Below are 19,623 nucleotides of genomic sequence, written 5' to 3' on the forward strand. Positions count from 1 at the left end.
TTATATGCATGTTCTGAGTTTTGTCAAAGTTTAATGACAGTGATTTGGCCGTAAACCATGCATTAATGACCACATAAATGTCATTAACAGACCTTTCTAAAATTACACTCGAACTTGCTATTTATTGAAACGCTTGTATCATATGCAAAGAAAACAAACTCTGCGTCTAACAATGCAAACCGTGACAGGTCATTAATGTACACAATAAAAAACAATTTCCGTAAGACAAACCCTTGAGGAACACCACAAGTAATTAACTCACAGTCTGTTGATGACAGCTTAATTCTCTTGTACTGACACCCTTTGTTTTCCGTTTTCAGTATATGACTAAACATTTTACAGCATTGCCAGTAACACCATAGTATTATAATTCACTTAAAAGGATTTATTGTTCATATTTCACACTCCTTTGACAAATCACAGAAAATGACAGCACTTTATTTTATTATTCTATGAATTATGTGCATTCTCACTATATGTGTTAATAGCCTTCTCAGAAATGCAAACTGTGTCATGCCTAGCACGTTATTCGTGGTCAAATGAAGAACCCATCTGTCTATTACCTACTCTGAAATTTTCGAGAATGCTGGCAAAAGTGAAATTGACATGTAGTTTTATAGAATTTCTTTAATCTCTTTCTTGGACTGAGGTCTAATGACAGCATATTGTTGCCAGTCAGGTAATTTTACAGTGATAAAAGACTGATTGTGCAATTAAGATTTTACTAAAATCACAAGAACACTAATTTTGCTGTCCGTAGCGCAGCGGTAGAAATATCGCCTACCACGCAAGGGGCCCGGGTTCAATTCCTGGCAGGGGACTGGGTGTTGTGTGTCCATCATTTTCATCATGATTTGATAGTCAAGTCGTCAAAGTGGCGTCAATTAAAAAGACTTGCAGTACGGTGACCGAACCCCGAAGGGGATATCGCGGCCAGTAAATGCCATACGATCATTTCATTTTAATTTTGTTGATAATTGAACGTACGTATCCACTACAATGTTTGATTTTGAAAGTTTTGTTGTGAATGTTATTTCTTGTGGTGCCCGCTGGGCAGAACAGGTGATTAGGATTGTGGAAAGGGCCAAATAAGGTATCGGTCAGTTTCACTTAAAAATTGTAATTTATTGTAGTTTAATAACACCTTTAAACCAAAGCGGCACATAGCCGAACCTTTACAACTACGAGTTTCAAACTCAAATTCTTTCACGGCTGAAGGCCTCCAAACAACAAATCTTAAAAGCAACAAATAAATTTCAAGTAAACAATATAATTTTCAATATTTTAAAATAAATTACCATAACCTTTCAAAGGCAGAAGGCTGCAATGTTTTTGCTTAAAGGGTAAGTTTAACAATAAGATTTTAAGCGGCGGAAGGCCCATAATTGATTTTCCAAAATTCAAAAATACCATAAACCTTTAAGGGTAGAAGTCCACAATATATAAGCTTGAAAGGTAATTTTAAGAATAAGGTTCCAATTAATTTTCCAAAATTAAAAAAAAAAACTATAACCGTAAGCCTTAAGTTACTGAAACCGCACTAAAAGAAAGACAACACAACGACAATAAACTTTCAGCAAATATCCACTTGCAAGAATTCAAACTTACTTGTACGCGGCTGAAGGCCTTTAATTTATATAAAACACAGTAAAAGCAAGGATTTTTTAAATCAATGGCTGTGATGGATTATAAGCAGACAATTAAACACCGGTGAGAAAGGCAATAAGGACAACGGCACTCAGAAGCCTCCAGGGGGTCAGTCTGCCCTCGTTCACTTAGGTGAGGAAGGTAGTGAGCCCAACTACAATTGTCCCAGGAAGGGGAAACTTTATTGACACATTCCTGGGGTCAGATACATCACATGATCACACTGACAGAATCACAGGCACATAGACACAGTCAACAGAGCATGCACAATGTCGGCACTAGTACAGTGTATATCCACCTTTCGCAGCAATGTAGGCTGCTATTCTCCCATGGAGACGATCGTAGAGATGCTGGATGTAGTCCTGTGGAACGGCTTGCCATGCCATTTCCACCTGGCGCCTCACTTGGACCAGCGTTCGTGCTGGACGTGCAGACCGCGTGAGACGACGCTTCATCCAGTCCCAAACATGCTCAATGGGGGACAGATCCGGAGATCTTGCTGGCCAGGGTAGTTGACTTACACCTTCTAGAGCACGTTGGGTGGCACGGGATACATGCGGACGTGCATTGTCCTGTTGGAACAGCAAGTTCCCTTGCCGGTCTAGGAATGGTAGAACGATGGGTTCGATGACAGTTTGGATGTACCGTGCACTATTCAGTGTCCCCTCGACGATCACCAGTGGTGTACGGCCAGTGTAGGAGATCGCTCCCCACACCATGATGCCGGGTGTTGGCCCTGTATGCAGTCCTGATTGTGGCGCTCACCTGCACGGCGCCAAACACGCATACGACCATCATTGGCACCAAGGCAGAAGTGACTCTCATCGCTGAAGACGACACGTCTCCATTCGTCCCTACATTCACGCCTGTCGCGACACCACTGGAGGCGGGCTGCACGATGTTGGGGCGTGAGCGGAAGACGGCCTAACGGTGTGCGGGACCGTAGCCCAGCTTCATGGAGACGGTTGCGAATGGTCCTCGCCGATACCCCAGGAGCAACAGTGTCCCTAATTTGCTGGGAAGTGGCGGTGCGGTCCCCTACGGCACTGCGTAGGATCCTACGGTCTTGGCGTGCATCCGTGCGTCGCTGCGGTCCGGTCCCAGGTCGACGGGCACGTGCACCTTCCTCCGACCACTGGCGACAACATCGATGTACTGTGGAGACCTCACGCCCCACGTGTTGAGCAATTCGGCGGTACGTCCACCCGGCCTCCCGCATGCCCACTATACGCCCTCGCTCAAAGTCCGTCAGCTGCACATACGGTTCACGTCCACGCTGTCGCGGCATGCTACCAGTGTTAAAGACTGCGATGGAGCTCCGTATGCCACGGCAAACTGGCTGACACTGACGGCGGCGGTGCACAAATGCTGCGCAGCTAGCGCCATTCGACGGCCAACACCGCGGTTCCTGGTGTGTCCGCTGTGCCGTGCGTGTGATCATTGCTTGTACAGCCCTCTCGCAGTGTCCGGAGCAAGTATGGTGGGTCTGACACACCGGTGTCAATGTGTTCTTTTTTCCATTTCCAGGAGTGTATGTATTAAGCTGTCAAAACTACACACCATCTTGGACAGCAACAACAGGTGAGGAAAGGACAATGCCTGAAATTACGTTAGTGGCCAGGACAGGTAACCGTAACACTAACGGCCACAAGGCAGAAAATTCCACTGGTACACTTGAATTTGAAATACGGTAACATAGTTAACTTCACCAAAAAGGGACAATGTCTGAATTTACTTCAGTGGCCAGGGCAGGTAACCAGAACACTAACGGCCACAAGACAGAAAATTCCGCTGGTGCACTTAAATTGTAGTGAACCAATGTAGTTAATACCACACCACGGCGGCTCGATTTCACCACTACAAACACTCGGTGTTGCTCACAGGAAAAGCTCCCCAACAGCGAACCACCGAAAGGAACGACACAACATGAACGGACGTGGCTTGGGTACTTAAGACACCACTCAACTTTGACGTCCTAGGTCGGTGAGCCACTAAGCTCGTAGCGATCGGACAGCTCCACACACGCTCCGACACTGTGCAGGGACCGCCAGAGGAGCCAGCCGACTGCACTGCACGGAGATATCCTTCCTGGTCCGCACCAACCGACCGACTATCCGCAGACCCACTAGCTGGAAACTATATCCACAAGTCCAAAGATGTCACATGGTGCAAATGTCGATACACATCGCTGCTGCCACACGTAGAAGGAGGAAGAACCACGGTATAATCGCAACAACGGCGGGAAACCAAATACAGATAGACAGCCAAGTTCAAGAAAACTCATAGTTCGGAGAGAGCACGGCTCAGGAGTGCAAGATTCATGTAACTGACGTTGTTCGTTAATGCTGATGGTCTCAGATATTCTAGGGCATTATTCGCCGACCCCCAAAGTCCCAAGCTATTTGTAACAGATATAAAACTCTTATTAAACCGACCTCTCACACTGCTCCCATGTTTATGTATTCCCAACTTATGATCTATCTTAAACTTATTTGTTACTGTTCTTTTCTAATTCTACTAGTCTCCTCTTCCAATGTACCCCATACTGTGAAAGTTTGCTGCTTGCTTGTTAAGATTTTCTGTGCTTTCACTCAGGTGAAATTTTTCAGCTTTATAAAAGTGTTTCCTAACGACATTAATATTCAGTGTAAGTTTATTATCCAATGAATTGTGTACATCCTCACTATATGTGTGAGCAGCCTTCTCAGAAATCCAAAGTGGTCTTGCACATTGTGTGATTCGCGTTCAGATGGTATGCTACCTTTCCTGAAATTTTCTAGAAGGCTTGCAAAAGTGAAATTGGTCTGTAGTCTTTCTAACTTCTTACATGAATGAAGTTTCAAAAGATCTCAGTGAAACCTTTAGACTTTAATCTGACTGTGCGTAATGTAGCTTTGTCCTCACTAGCGGCTATATGTAATCATTACTTGTACTGCATGTGAAACTCCTATGTTGCAAGTGTTTGGGTGCATTTTTAAGTGCACTGTGTGCATTCCTCTTTAACAAAACCCATCTGACTATCACAGCCGAATTATCTCAATATTTTGATCTTTAATAAAAAACGTTTACACAGCCACTGAACTGAACAATATACCGCCAGAATGAGAACGTCATTTGAATAGACTTTTACTGTACTTTAAGTACACGAACCAATGTTCAGTTCTGGTCCTACTTTGGCTTATCTGGGCCAAACGGACATACTGATTGACTTGCAACTGCCTATCTGTAATAAAGCGCGCTGCTTGCTATCAGATGATTAACCTTGCCATATGCTATGCAAGATATTGCGCCAGCTAATGTTATCAGTTGGAACTCGCGAACGGCAATGCGAGTCCGAAATACTTTTCTTTTAAAACGTCTTGATAGCAAGTGTGATGCGTGGGCTCAATGTCGAATAATTTGAAAACTAACTGTAATTTATATTTGTGTTTTAACTTAACAAATCGAAAGATATGAACGAGACTACACCGGTGATCATTGTTACTATAATGTGAACATCAAACATAAAGCTCTTCAAATTAATGCTTTGGGCAGGACTTCAAACATTCGTAGAATTAACCCTTGAAACAAAATACACATTCAGTATTAAAAATGAAGAGGGGTAAAGAGTGATGTGTTCCTTTCCTGAGTTTATACATTTACGAGGAAGTGAAACAACAGTACAGTTATAAACAAAGTACGTTATGAAAATTTACAAACCAAGACTGGAAATGTTCGCCAACAGCGGCATCCCACTGTCTACTAACCTATCGCATGCCGCAAATTATCTTTTTAAAATCTTCTCAAACTACAGTAACAGCATTCCGAAATTGGACCTCCTCATCAGTACACAGGTCCACCTCTAACCACGCTCGCCATTAGATCTCTCTCTCTCTCTCTCTCTCTCTCTCTCTCTCTTAGCATAAGCTTTTAAATCCACATACATTCACTCAGGAAAACTGTAGTCTGACTCACATGTTACACTACGTTTGTGCAATGTCGGATAATACAAAACTGCCACTTCTGATACTGTAACAATCTTTCAATTGTTTTTATTTTGTTGCCCGATATTGCTATCCTATTCTCCTAGTGAGTTTTCTTAGATGACTGGATTACTTTTCTAGCTATTCTCGAGTATTCATTGTAAAGCGCTAAATCATCAACATTAGAGGTGTTCGTGGCTGACGGTTGCAGGTTCCTATTTGGTCTAAGGATAGTTTTATTCCTTGAGTAATACATGGGGAATTTTGGAGGAAAATAACTATCCAACATGCTAATGACTTCATTAATTCGTCTTACATTTGTTTCGTATACTTTGTAAAGAACGAGTGAGATATGTGTGAAACAATGAAAGATCATAAAATAATGAAAGATCGTAACAATTATTGTTAGCAGCGTTGTATCTCGACAGCAAAACGAGTCGGCAAAGTGGTAAGGTAATGGACTCAGATCCGGGAGGACACCGATTCAGATCTCCGTCCGGACATTCAAATTTCTTTTCTTTCCCCAAATTACTTGAGGTAAATGCCGGGATGGTTCCTTTGAAGAAGAACTGGCAAGTTTCCTTCCCAGTCTGCACGTGTACTCTGTCTTCAAATACTTCGTCGTCGAAGGAACTTACAACCTAATTTGTCTTAATGTAATTTTTCTTCTGTACTATTCTTAAATAATTCATTCAGATGTTTTGTTGGTGGTATTTAATTCACACGACGGTTTAACCTCCATTCGTGGTTGTGGTAGTCCAGCAATAGCAAAATGTACCAGTTCTTGGGTGTGCCCAATTTGAAGATCTAACATCCAATAAACATCCTTAGGTGGGAAGACATGAAATTTAAGTTACTGTATGTATGGCTTTTACACTGGCTGCACACAAGGACTGGCACATTTTATGCTTACAGTAACACTAGTAGCTCTCAATTTAATTCCGTTTTGGATTGCTTTGTGTGCTCATTGTTTCGGATGAGTGCGGTTGTCACAAGCGCGTCTGACAATAAAGTTGTGTAATTTCGAACTCCATCATGTGAATTAAATACTAACAACAAAACAACTTACGCGAAATAAATATCATCAACAAAGCAGTTGAAAGGGGTACTCCAATAACACTGTGCTAACGAAATACTGCCGAACGGCCTTAAGACTGTATCCATGAATCCAAGAAGATGAATCACAGATGCTGAGGGGAGGGAGGGAGGGGAGTTAAAAAAATGGTTCAAATGGCTCTGAGCTCTAAGGGACTTAACGTCTAAGGTCATCAGTCCCCTAGAACTTAGAACTAATTAAACATAACTAACCTAAGGACATCACACAAATCCATGGCCGAAGCAGGATTCGAACCTGCGACCGGAGCGGTCGCGCGGTTCCAGACTGTAGCGTCTAGAACCGCTCGGCCACGCAGGCCGGCGAGGGGAGGTAGTTGGTTCAAATGGCTCTAAGCACTATGGGGCTTAACATCTCAGGTCATCAGTCCGCTAGACTTCCTACTTAAACCTAACTAACCTAGGGACATCACACGCATCGATACCCGAGGCAGGATTCGAATCTGCGAGCGTAGCAGTAGCGCTGTTCCGGACTGAAGCGCCTAGAACCGCTCGGCCACAACGGTAGGTGGGGGAGTTAGTAGCAAGCAAAAGTGTCGGCCTATATTACGAAGGTGAGTGAAATGAAACCCTTAAATAATTTTTTTAAATATTATTTATTGTCCAGAAGTGGTACACAGCTGTATCACTTTTCAACGTTATCTCCCCCACGCTCAATGCAAGTCCTCCAGCGCTTACAAAGTGCATAAATTCCTTTAGAAAAAAATTCTTTTGGTAGTCCACGCAACCACTCATGCACCGCGTGGCGTACCTCTTCATCAGAACGGAACTTCTTTCCTCTCATTGCGTCTTTGAGTGGTCCAAACATATGGAAATCACTTGGGGCAAGGTCTGGGTTGCTCGTTCTCTTCGCTTCCTGTTGGTGGAAGTGAACCCAGGTTTCGTCCCCAGTAACGATTCTTGCAAGGAAGCCATCACCTTCTTGTTCAAAGCGCCGGAGAAGTTCTTCACAAGCATCAACACGTCGTTCTCTCATTTCAGGTGTCAGCTGCCGTGGCACCCATCTTTCAGACACTTTGTGAAACTGGAGCACATCATGCACAATGTGGTATGCTGACCCACGTAAACATGCTGCAATGTCATCCAGTGTCACTCGGCGGTTTTCCATCACTATGGCTTCAACTGCTGCAGTGTTCTGTGGAGTCACAACTCGTTGTGCCTGACCAGGACGAGGAACATCTTCCACTGGAGTCACACCATTTGCGAACTTCCTACTCCATTCGTAGACTCGCTGCTGAGACAAACATGCATCACCGTACTGAACCCTCATTCGTCGATGAATTTCAATAGGTTTCACACCTTCACTACGCAAAAACCGAATAACAGAACGCTATTCTTCCCTGGTGCAAGTTGCAAGTGGGGCGGCCATCTTCATACTGATACTGCGACGGTATGTGTGCAGCTGCACTATGCTGCCACCTACAGGCGATTCTGCACGCTGTTTTTAGCACGCTTACCAACTTACAGGAAAACGGCGCGATATTTAGATTTGTTATCACAAATTTAAAGTTTTGATTTGACTCAACCTCGTAGATAACGAAAGTCCTAAATAAGCCTCCATCTCCTTTTCGCGTCCGCATTGCGAAGAATTGCATATGCCTTCAAAAAGGTAAAGATGCAAATTGGCTTCCGCACACGGAAATAGCTCGGGTAGACTTGGCGTAATTCCGTGGATGGGTAGATAGGCAAGTACCAAAAGTCTAGGGCGTATAGGATTAGATGTGGATTTGGTGACTGCGTTTATGCGGGTCAGACGGTTAGGCATTTTGCTACCGGATTCAGAGCACATACGAGTCCATACAAAAATACTAATACACTACATACTTCCGGTTGACAGAGGAATAAATATCCTCCGACGGTGTAAACTGGATATTCTGGGAGACAGAGATCTATATTCATCGGCCACATGATCCGCTTGCAGTACTGAATGAACGGTTGCACTCCAGTCATAAATGATTTTTTTGATATTTCAGCAACGTGTAATTTAGTACGCCACAGTCCTTTGCTTTCTTCTAATGTATTTTAAAAATACTTCTGCACATTCCAAGGTCCAATTTTTCTCACCATTGTCTGATGTACCTCTTCATTTTAGCAATTTTTGTACGCTAAGGCCGGCCGCGGTGGCCGTGCGGTTCTGGCGCTGCAGTCCGGAACCGCGGGACCGCTACGGTCGCAGGTTCGAATCCTGCCTCGGGCATGGGTGTGTGTGATGTCCTTAGGTTAGTTAGGTTTAAGTAGTTCTACGTTCTAGGGGACTTATGACCTAAGATGTTGAGTGCCATAGTGCTCAGAGCCATTTGAACCATTTTTTTTGTACGCTAAGTCTGCTAGTCTCTACTCATCTATTATGGCACCAAAAGAGATGTGATCATTAAATTGTACTTTTAGTTCTTCTTGCCCTACCTTTCTATAATGTCGTACGTAAATAATCATTTCGTATATGTGTTTCCATTTTTAAGAAAATCATTTTACTTATGTAAAATAAAATTATTTCCGGTTTTTAGGTCTGCTACATTGGCGCTCGTTAGCCAGCAGTAATTCTTACGTTTTTATTTGGATAATTAATTACAACTTTTCTTATTGTGGACATTGTAAATGCCGGTACAGTTTTAAAAAAATTTACATATGTAAAATTGTCTCAATATTTTCGCTATATTCGCTCTTACAGGACACCAATTAATCATGTGTATATTTTATATTGTCGTTTGGATCTTTCTGGTTATATGACTCGATCTATTTTTAAAAATTGTAGCTAGCAAGTAGTCGTTTGTCACCAGACGCTAAGTAGCTCCACTAACAGTACACTGTCACCGTACCGGTAGAATTTTGTTTCATGTTGCTGTTACCAGTGTGGAACCGTCAGTGTGCCCCTGACAGTTATGAAAGTAGCATATAACTTCAGTTCACCTGTAAAACTTGGTGTATATGAAACGTGTATTTTACTTGCAACGTATCGATATTTTTATGATGTCCCATGTCATTGCTATTGCTGTTATTACATAAATATGTATCATCTGTTTCACAGATAGCTGACAGTGGATCATCCCGAAATGTCTAATATTAAATTCACTCATTCACCAGTTGATGGGCCGGCCGAAGTGGCCGTGCGGTTAAAGGCGCTGCAGTCTGGAACCGCAAGACCGCTACGGTCGCAGGTTCGAATCCTGCCTCGGGCATGGATGTTTGTGGTGTCCTTAGGTTAGTTAGGTTTAACTAGTTCTAAGTTCTAGGGGACTAATGACCTCAGCAGTTGCGTCTCATAGTGCTCAGAGCCATTTGAACCATTTGAACCAGTTGATGGCTTTTTACTAAGTGACCTATTCAGCATTTGTGTAGAACTGTTCGATTTATACAGTGTGGCCGCATGCTTCCTGTACGACTTCTTTCTTTGTACCAGGTGTACCGATATGAAATGAGCGTTTTTTGTGAAAATGAAACACTAATTTTGGATTGAAAAGTAAAAACATTTTATTAAAGTACTGGTCATTGCTCTCTACACATTTTGACCACCTTTCTGGTAATTTGTGGACACCACGCCAATAGAAATGTTCGTCTTTAAAAAGCAAACCAATCAGACACCCAATTTTCGACTTTTTCGTAGGAATCGAAGTGTTCCTCAGGCAAGGCATGTCCCATTGATGAAAACAAATGGTAGTCGCAAGGGGCCAAGTCTGGTGAATACGGCGGGTGGGGTAGCAGCTCCCAGCCAAGTGTTTTGCTTAGTGTGCAGGTGCGTTGTCGTGTAAAAAAAATTACTTTGCCATGTCTTCTGGCCCATTGTGGTCTTTTTTCGATCAATGCATAGTTCAAATTGATCATTTGTTGTCTGTAGCGATTAGTACTCACAGTTTCACCGGGTTTTAGAAGCTCATGATACACCACACCTTTCTGATCCCACCAAACACAGAGCACTGTCATCTTGCCGAATCGATCTGGTTTTGCAGTCGATGTTGATGGTTGTCCCTGATTAAACCATGATTTTTCCCCTTTAGGATTCTTAAAATAAATCCATTTTTCATAGCCAGTAACAATTCGATGCAAAATTGATTTTCTTTCATGTCTTTGAAGCAAAATTTGACAAATGGTTTTTCGGCTTTCCATCTGTCTTTCATTCAATTCATGTGGCACCCATTTTCCTCACTTTTGGATCTTTCCCATAGCTTTCAAATGGTCGGAAATTGTTTGTTGTGCAACATTTAGCACTGCTGCCATTTGCTTCTGACTCAAAGTATCATCTTCATCTAATATTGCTTGCAGTCCGGCATCTTTGAACTTTTTTGGTGGTCTTCCACGTTCTTCATTTCTTACATCAAAATCATTATTTCTGAACCGTTGAAACCATCTTTTGCATGTTGCTTCTGATAGAGCATGATCACCATATGCCTCGACAAGCGTTCGATGCAACTCTGCAGCACATTTTTTCAAATGAAAACAAAAAATTAATGCTTTCCGCAAATCATCACTTTCTGGTACAAAATTCGACATTGCTAACACGATAAAAACATATGATGTTGTTTGTTCCATGACTTGATATACACTAAAAGAAAAAAAAATTAAGGCTCGTTCACAACAAATGTTCCCTATCGACACATTTGTATTTTAACGCTCATTATATACCGGTACACCTGGTATGCCAGTATATGAAAGAATACCAGTAAGTAAAAGAAGCTTAATAAAAGAGATAACATATAAGTTAATATATATATACACTGAAGAGAATAACGTACATAACAGAAAATACCGACAGATAGTGTGCTAGCATTTTACATTCTCAAAGGCGAAAAAAAGACGTTACACAACGGTTCACGTCAGTAGAGAAAAATATACGCCTTTAAAAGTCGTCAGAATTTTTGGGTCCAGATGATCGTTTTAAAATGTCTGCAGTTCATAAAAGCTTTGTTCTCGTTCCAGATGGTACTATATGTACGTGCTGCAGCCTTTCGTAGCAGCTACGAAGGTAGAAACGGAGGCAAAAAGTAGTGGAGGGAACCGTGGTGAAGATGAAAAGGTAAAGACAGAATTTTACAAGCAAGCAGAGCAGAGAACTATAAGCGTACTAGCAGTGGTGCAAACAATGTGTGCTCATTAATGAAAAGTGCTGTCCTGCTGCGGCAGCAGAGTGTGAGAAACGGGAAGGTCCCACACATACAGACAGAGCTGCTGCTCACCGAGCTGACGGTGAAAGGGAAGGTAACGAAGCGCAGAGACATCGCTACAGATTGAGAGAGCGAGGAAAACTTTAATTGAATAACGAACGAGGGACAGAACAATGGCGACTAATATAAATATGTGCGGTTTCGAAGGGACGGTTTCCTGAGCGAGTACAGTCAGGACGAAAATGGGGAATAAAGAACTTCTGCACGATCACTGTAGACATGACAAAGAGAGTGCTTGGTGCTTCTCGGGAAACGGATTAGAAGGTGCAGGCTGTCTATTAGATGAGAAAATATTGACTTATATCGTGTTTCATCGACGTTGGACACTAGGCAAATGTTTCACTAACGATGCGCAGGAAATTGTAACCTCGAGGAGAAGAGATAGAAGTATGAAGTAGACTATCTTGTCACATTATTATGACCGCCTCAGCTTGTTGCACTAGAAAGTTAGGGTCAGCCTGACTGAAATAGGTCACCAACTCACACTATTAAAGTTACAGTTTCAAAACACTATAGAAAGACAACCACTGCTCAGATTCACGTTAAATTTCAACGGTATATTATTGATGCAAGGGAAAAGGTTACCGAAAAAAATGTATAAAAAAGCAATAGACAACGCTGTAAGCGTCTTATTGTGAAAGTGGTTGGCTACAGATTACAGATGAATCGCAATACGACGGCTATGATTTGAGTCGCACCATCCGTAATGTACAATATGTAGGACTGCACAAGTTCGGCAGTCAACAGTTGTGGCATTGTTAGGTAAGCCCATCCACCACGGCAAGGCTGTGCCACACCGGATGGGAAAAATCGGCTTTTAATTGTCCTGGGACCAAAAACCGTGTAAAACCGTGTAAAATTGAATATGACATCTGTTTCTAATTTTCGTCACATTGGCGTTGCGCCAGTAGCCGTCCACCTTTTTCTCTCACAAAAAAATCTAGAAACAGCATGTTACACAACTGATCCGAATGTGTCGTGGGTCACGTGCAGAATGTGGTGCGCAGTGCTTGACTCCAGTTCAGGTACGTTCGGAATAGAAGCACCGATCACAACATCTTTCAGATAACTGCACAGCCAGAAGTCACACTGATTAAGATCAGGTGATCTGGACGGCCAGGCTGTAGGGAAATGATGGCTGATAATTCCAACATTCACGAATTGCGTCTGCAACAGCCGCTTCGCTGGATGTTCAATGTGCGAAGAAGCACCATCATGCATAAAAATGACGTCACCCACACATTCATGCTGTTGAAGAGTCGGAATGACGTTGGTACGCAAAAGACTCTTTACCAGTGACTGTACCAGTCACTTTTACAGAATGGAGTGGTACCGGTTAATGTGCGTGCGGATTTTCCTTTGACCATATACCGCAACTATACATATTGACATGTCCTTGGAGATGGGGATGGGTTTCGTCTCACCACAGAATGTACAACGGTTCTTAATTGTCCACTTCCATGCTAGCACAAAATTCCAGAGCGACCATTTGTCTTGCTGGAAGCTCAGCAGGCAACAGTTCCTAAACATGCGTGATTTTGTACGGACAGCAATGGAAGACTTTTCGTAGGAATATATGCACCGTGCTCGCGGGCATATCCAGTGTTCGGGCAGTTCCCCGCGCACTGCATGTTTACACACCAGCGTTCGACCCCTCCTGCAATGCTGTGGCCACATCTTCGATAGATGTCGGATCAACTGTTTTCTTTCCTTTGCCACATGGCACTGCGAAATATCCTGTCTTTTCGAATTTTGTAATCATTTTCTTCAGACCCTTAGCAGACATCGCAACAATGCCTTTTTTCATACCATTGAGAGTCCGGAACATGTACTGGGTTACTGGCGCACAGCCACCGTTCTTGTAAAATAGCTTTACCAGCAGTGGGTGATCCTTCAATGTTGGAAGTCTCTGACGCAAACTGAAGAACAGTTGTTTGGCGCGCGTCTGTTGGTGTGCATATTCTAACGCTTACAGTGCCAATCTATTGGTCAAAGACCGTTGAATTTTTTTTTTTGTTCCATTACGTTTCTCCCCTGCATCAATAATACGCTGTTCAAACTTGACGTCATTCTGAAAAGTAGTTCTCATTCTACAGCGTTTTGAATCTGAAACTTTAATTACGGACACCCTGTATGTCTACACGTATAACTGGAAGCTTGCTGCTGCTACTGTAGCTGTTCGCACGGCAAAACGACGGTCGCAGTTGTCCCACAAATGTTGGGCTAAGCTACACTATGTGATCAAAAGTATCCGTACACCCCCAAAACCAAACATTTTTCGTATTAGGTGCATTGTGCTGCCACCTACTGACAGGTACTCCATATCAGCGATCTCAGTAGTCATTAGACATCGTGAGACAGCAGAATGGAGCGCTCCGCGGAACTCACGGATATCGAACGTGGTAAGGTAATTGGGTGTCACTTGGGTCATACGTCTGTACGTGAGATTTCCACTCTCCTAAACATCCCTAGGTCCTCTGTTTCCGAAGTGATAATGAAGTGGAAACGTGAAGGGACACGTACGGCACAAAAGCGTAGAGGCCGACCTCGCCTGTTGACTGAGCCCGGCCACGGTGGCCGTGCGGTTCCAGGCGCTACAGTCTGGAATCGCGTGACCGCTACGGTCGCAGGTTCCAATCCTGCCTCGGGAATGGATGTGTGTGATGTCCTTAGGTTAGTTAGGTTTAAGTAGTTCTAAGTTCTAGAGGACTGATGACCACAGCAGTTAAGTCCTATGGTGCTCAGAGCCTGTTGACTGACAGAGACCGCCGACAGTTGAAGAGGCTCGTAATGTATAATAGACAGATATCTATCCACACCATCACACAGGAATTCCCAACTGCATCAGGATCCACTGCAAGTACTACGACACCACACATCACGCCGGTAAATGCCAAACGACGCCTCGCTTGGTCTAAGGAGCGTAAACGATTGAACAGTGGAGAAACGTTGTGTAGAGTGACGAATCACAGTACACAGTGTGGCGATCCGGTGGCAGGGTGTGGGTAGACGTCACCTACCAGCGTGTGTAGTGCCGACAGTAAAATTCGGAGGCGGTGGTGTTATGGTGTGATCGTGTTTTCCATGCACTACCACAACACAGTCCTAGATTGATGGCGATTGCATCTTTCAACACGATCGAGCACCTGTTTATAATGGAGGGCCTGTGGCGGAGTGGTTACACGACAATAACATCCTTGTAATGGACTGGCCTGCTCAGAGTCCTGGCCTGAATCCTATAGCACACCTTTGGGATGTTTTGGAACGCCGACTTCGTTAAAGGCCTCACCGACCGACATCGATAACTCACCTCAGTGCAGCACTCCGTGAAGAATGGGCTGCCGTTTCCCAAGAAATTTTCCGGCATCAGATTGAACGTATGCCTGCGAGAGTGGAAGCTTCATCAGGTCCAAGAGTGGGCGAACACCACACTGAAGCCGGCCGATGTGGCCGTGCCGTTCTAGGCGGTTCATTGTGGAACCGCGCGACCGCTACGGTCGCAGGTTCGAATCCTGCCTCGGACATGGATGTGTGTGATGTCCTTAGGTTTAAGTAGTTCTAAGTTCTAGGGGACTGATGACCTCAGCTGTTAAGTCCCATAGTGCTCAGAGCCATTTGAACAATTTTTTTTTTTAGTTAGAGAATGATACCAGTCAGCAATCAGTTCAGAATTGACAATGACAAACAATTTCAAGTACCTTTCGTTGATGTGCTGTTGTTAGCTGGTATATAGGCACAACTGTATCTGCTTTGGAGCTGCATTCTCAGCGGAATTCACTGAAATATTATGGTAGGTACAAATCTGGATACCCAGTGAGTTATTTGAACTGCCGCCTTTCAGTATATTTATCAGCCTTCACGAAATTGTCGTTTTCGACGTTTACCTTTGAGTCAGAGTACACTATCTGTATGATGTAGATGTTACAGTTAAAACCCGTTTTTAGTTATAACGCGTTCTTACTAGTTGAAACAAGTTGATAGTGATAGCCTTAGTTACAACTAGAATTTACTGCTGGTGAAAAGCGAAAGTCAGTTAAAACTATTTTTAACCAGGTAAAACGCGTTTTGACGAAGTGGCTCAGTATAAACTAGTTTTAACTAGTAATAACGCGTTCTAACTAAAAAAGGGTTTTGACTGTAACATAGACACCTACTAGGGGATACCCTTATGGGCTCTGCCCATCCTATGCCTTTATGACCGCTGAACTCTACTAGGGACCTTTCAAGTGGGGTGTCTATGGGGGAATGACAGCCCATTCTTGCTCTAGAGTCGAAATCAGGCGAGGTAGTGATGTTGGACGCTGAGATCTGGAGCGAAGTCGATGTTCTAATCGATCCCAAAGGCGTCTCACTGGGTTCAGGTAGGGAGCTAGGCAGGCCAGTCCATTCTAGGAAAGAAATGTATGTTTGCGTCTTCTCCGTACCTCACTGACAACACTACTCATGGTGGCATTCAGCAACCCCAAACCCTTCCACTGTACTGCCTCTGTGTGCACAGCGTGATTCAGGACTCTAAATCAGTCTCTTCTAGTCGTCGACTGTGCAGTGGAGTCGCTCTTTACGTCACCTCAAGAGTCACCTAGCGCTGGCTACAGAAATGTGTGGCTTATGAGGAGCCGCTCGATCACTGTATCCTGTTCTTATTCATTTACAAATTTAACTTCCAACGTACAGCCACTGAGCTAGCAGGAACGCTGGTCGAACTTTGGAACTTAGTGTCAGCTTATTTCATACGTCTCTTCTACCACCCTCCGCAGTTCTCACCCGTCGCTGCCCGTAAGTACATAAGGTCTGCTGTGACTGTTCTTTCGCGAATCCACTGCAATTCACATCACAAACAGTCGACTTTGGCAGCTTTAGAAGGGTTGAAACTGCCCTGGTGGATTTGTTACTCAGATGAGAGTCAATGACTAGTCCACGTTCGACGTCAATGAATTATGCCGAACGGCCCATGCTGCTGTGACTGCTTTTCTACTGACAACTAACCCCAATACTTCCCATTCCCTTTTATATTGGCGGGTCCGTCCCATGAGACTTTAGTGGTCAATTCTGTATTACACAGGGCTTTCCAGATACTTCCGACCTGATAGTGTATATGGAACGCTAACGTTTCCACGGTGATTTTTCGCAATAGTGCCAATTGTTAACTCAGTGTGCACGGTACGCAAACATGCACGCGAGCAGCTCGCGGACCTCCTGTTTAAAGAAATGCTTCCAGAAAGATGGCGCTTAAATATAGAAAAGATCGTAACGCGATTCGCATATGATGGCCCAGTTTAGGACTGCGACAACTTCCGGAGCGTATCGAACGACGACGAGCACGTGTTGTCAGAATCAGCTGAATAACGTCTGTGACATGATGTGACAGTTTAGTGCTGGAAGTTTCGTAACTGTATACGGAAGAGAATAGAGACTTCATGTAATAAGAGCTTTTCATAAACTCTTTTTTGTCATTTATTCTTTCATGTACCATTTCGTAATTTATATCTATAACGAGGATCGCCCAGAAAGTAATGCACCATACTTTTTTCTCAGCCAACAACAATGGTACGAATACGAAACTTTACGCAATGACTATCTGAAGTTTCCGGAGAGCGAGTGCAAATTTTCTCCGTTTCCTCGGGCAGATAACGTGGCTGCATCAATGTCCCAAAATGACTTATGTGAGTGACATACGTTATAAGTAGCGTTTCCTCATTGAATTTCTCACTACGGAGAAAGAATTTGTTGGAAACATTCGCAAATGTTTATGTGTCGTTTACGAAACATCTGCAATTGACAGAAGTACGGTTAGTCGCTGGGCAAAGAGGATGAGGATTTACGATAAAGTGGTTCGCCAGAGCTCTGAGATTTGCAGAACTCGAGGAGGCCATCCATAGCTGTCAGCCCTAACACGACGCAGCTTGGTCATGTGCTCATTTGTGATGCCAAGAATCAGCACCATTAATTCGGAAGCATATGTGCTGATGATGATTTAGTTAGTGGGGCGCCCAACATCGTGGTCATCAGCACCCGTACAAGTTCCAATCTCTCCATTTACAGTCTCGCCACTACCCGAATGATGTTGAGATGGTGACGAGATGATGAGGACAACACAGGCACCCAATCCTCGGGCGGATAAAGTCCGCGACCTGGCCGGGAATCGAACCCGAGACCTCGTGGGCGAACTGAAGTATATGTGAACACATTAACCAGCTTCTTCAGCGCAGTAGCAATTCAGGTAGTTGACTCAACATAATGTTGCTCGTCCTCATAAAAGTTTGAGAACTTCCAAACACATCACTAAACAGGTTGGTTAGTGTTACCCCATTCACCATATACCCCTGACCTAGCTCCCCCACACTTCCACTTGTTTGTGTCATTAAAGGAAGTCATTCGTGGAAGAAATTTTGAGCATGGTGAAGAGCTGATTCATACGGTGAAGAAATGGCTTCGTGATCAGAAGAAGGAGTGCTACCGACAGGGAAAACATGCCCTTGTGTAAGGGTAAGGCAATAGAACGGGAAGGGGATTACGTGAAAAAATAGGGTATACGAAAGAAACATCTTTCCTTCTTGTGTACGCTTCATTGTATTCAGTAAATAATAGTTGAAGAAAAAAAGTGATACATTACTTTGGGGGGGGGGGGGGCTCAAAAGCTTCTAGCGTAAATGTAAATGTCGTGTGAGTAGGGCCTCCCGTCGGGTAGACCGTTCGCCGGGTGCAAGTCTTTGGATTTGACGGCACTTCGGGGACTTGCGCGTCGGTGGGGGATGAATTGACGATGATTAGGAGAACACAACACCCAGTCCCTGAGCGGAGAAAATCTCCGACCAGGCCGGGAATCGAAACCGGGCCCTTAGGATTGACATTCTGTCGCGCTGATCACTCAGCTACCGGGGACGGACAGTTTTTAGCGTGGTGCTATAGCACCCCATACAAATGCTTCCGGTTCCCTTTTGTACCATTTTGCCATTACCCACACCCGAATTTCATACAATAGTACTTAGGACGTGCACCTCTGTCAGCGTTTGTTACACGTCAAACTCTTTTATTAAATAATACTGTATTCGCATGAAACACTCCCCTGCTGAAGCTCCCTCTGATTTGTTCCTGTTCTCTAATCTTGTTCTGTGACAAAAACATTTCTTTCACGTCTTTCAGAACTGTGTCTCCCATAGTTTCTATCATGTATATGCTACCTAGTCGTTTCCGTTGTATCTCTGTTTATTCTTAAATTTGCTGCTAAGTCAATTGTTCATTCCTAAGTCTTCTAACAAATTCATTCTACGATCTTCAAAACGGATTTTCGTGATCTAAAGGGCACCTGACTACAGAAACAAAAAGTATTGTTCGTGCCAGCCATAGCATAAACATGGACAATTCAGAGAAAAGGTGGTGATGGTATCGACACGTCCTCTAAACGCAGAACCAAAATTAAGTAGTGTTAATTAAATATCATGGGCCACACAGTGGTTTTCAGTGAAAAAGATTGAAAAAAAAAGATAGCCTCGGAACGTCTGTTGTTGTAAACATGTGCAGTTACATACAGATTGGCGTAGGACACAGAAATCGGGACTGTTCTAAATGCAACGACAAACATTGTTATCTAAAACAATTATATATATTTTGGCTGTCAAATGCATCTCTCATCACGTTGCCAATTAACGTTGAACGCAGTGTCAGTTAACTTTCTATTTTTTATCTTGTTTTTACGAATAAATTAAATATGTTCGTTATTTTGTGTGTGTGATCACGACCTGTGC

The sequence above is a fragment of the Schistocerca americana genome, chromosome 2, assembly GCF_021461395.2.
Source record: "Schistocerca americana isolate TAMUIC-IGC-003095 chromosome 2, iqSchAmer2.1, whole genome shotgun sequence".
NCBI classification, from domain to species: Eukaryota; Metazoa; Arthropoda; class Insecta; order Orthoptera; family Acrididae; genus Schistocerca; species Schistocerca americana.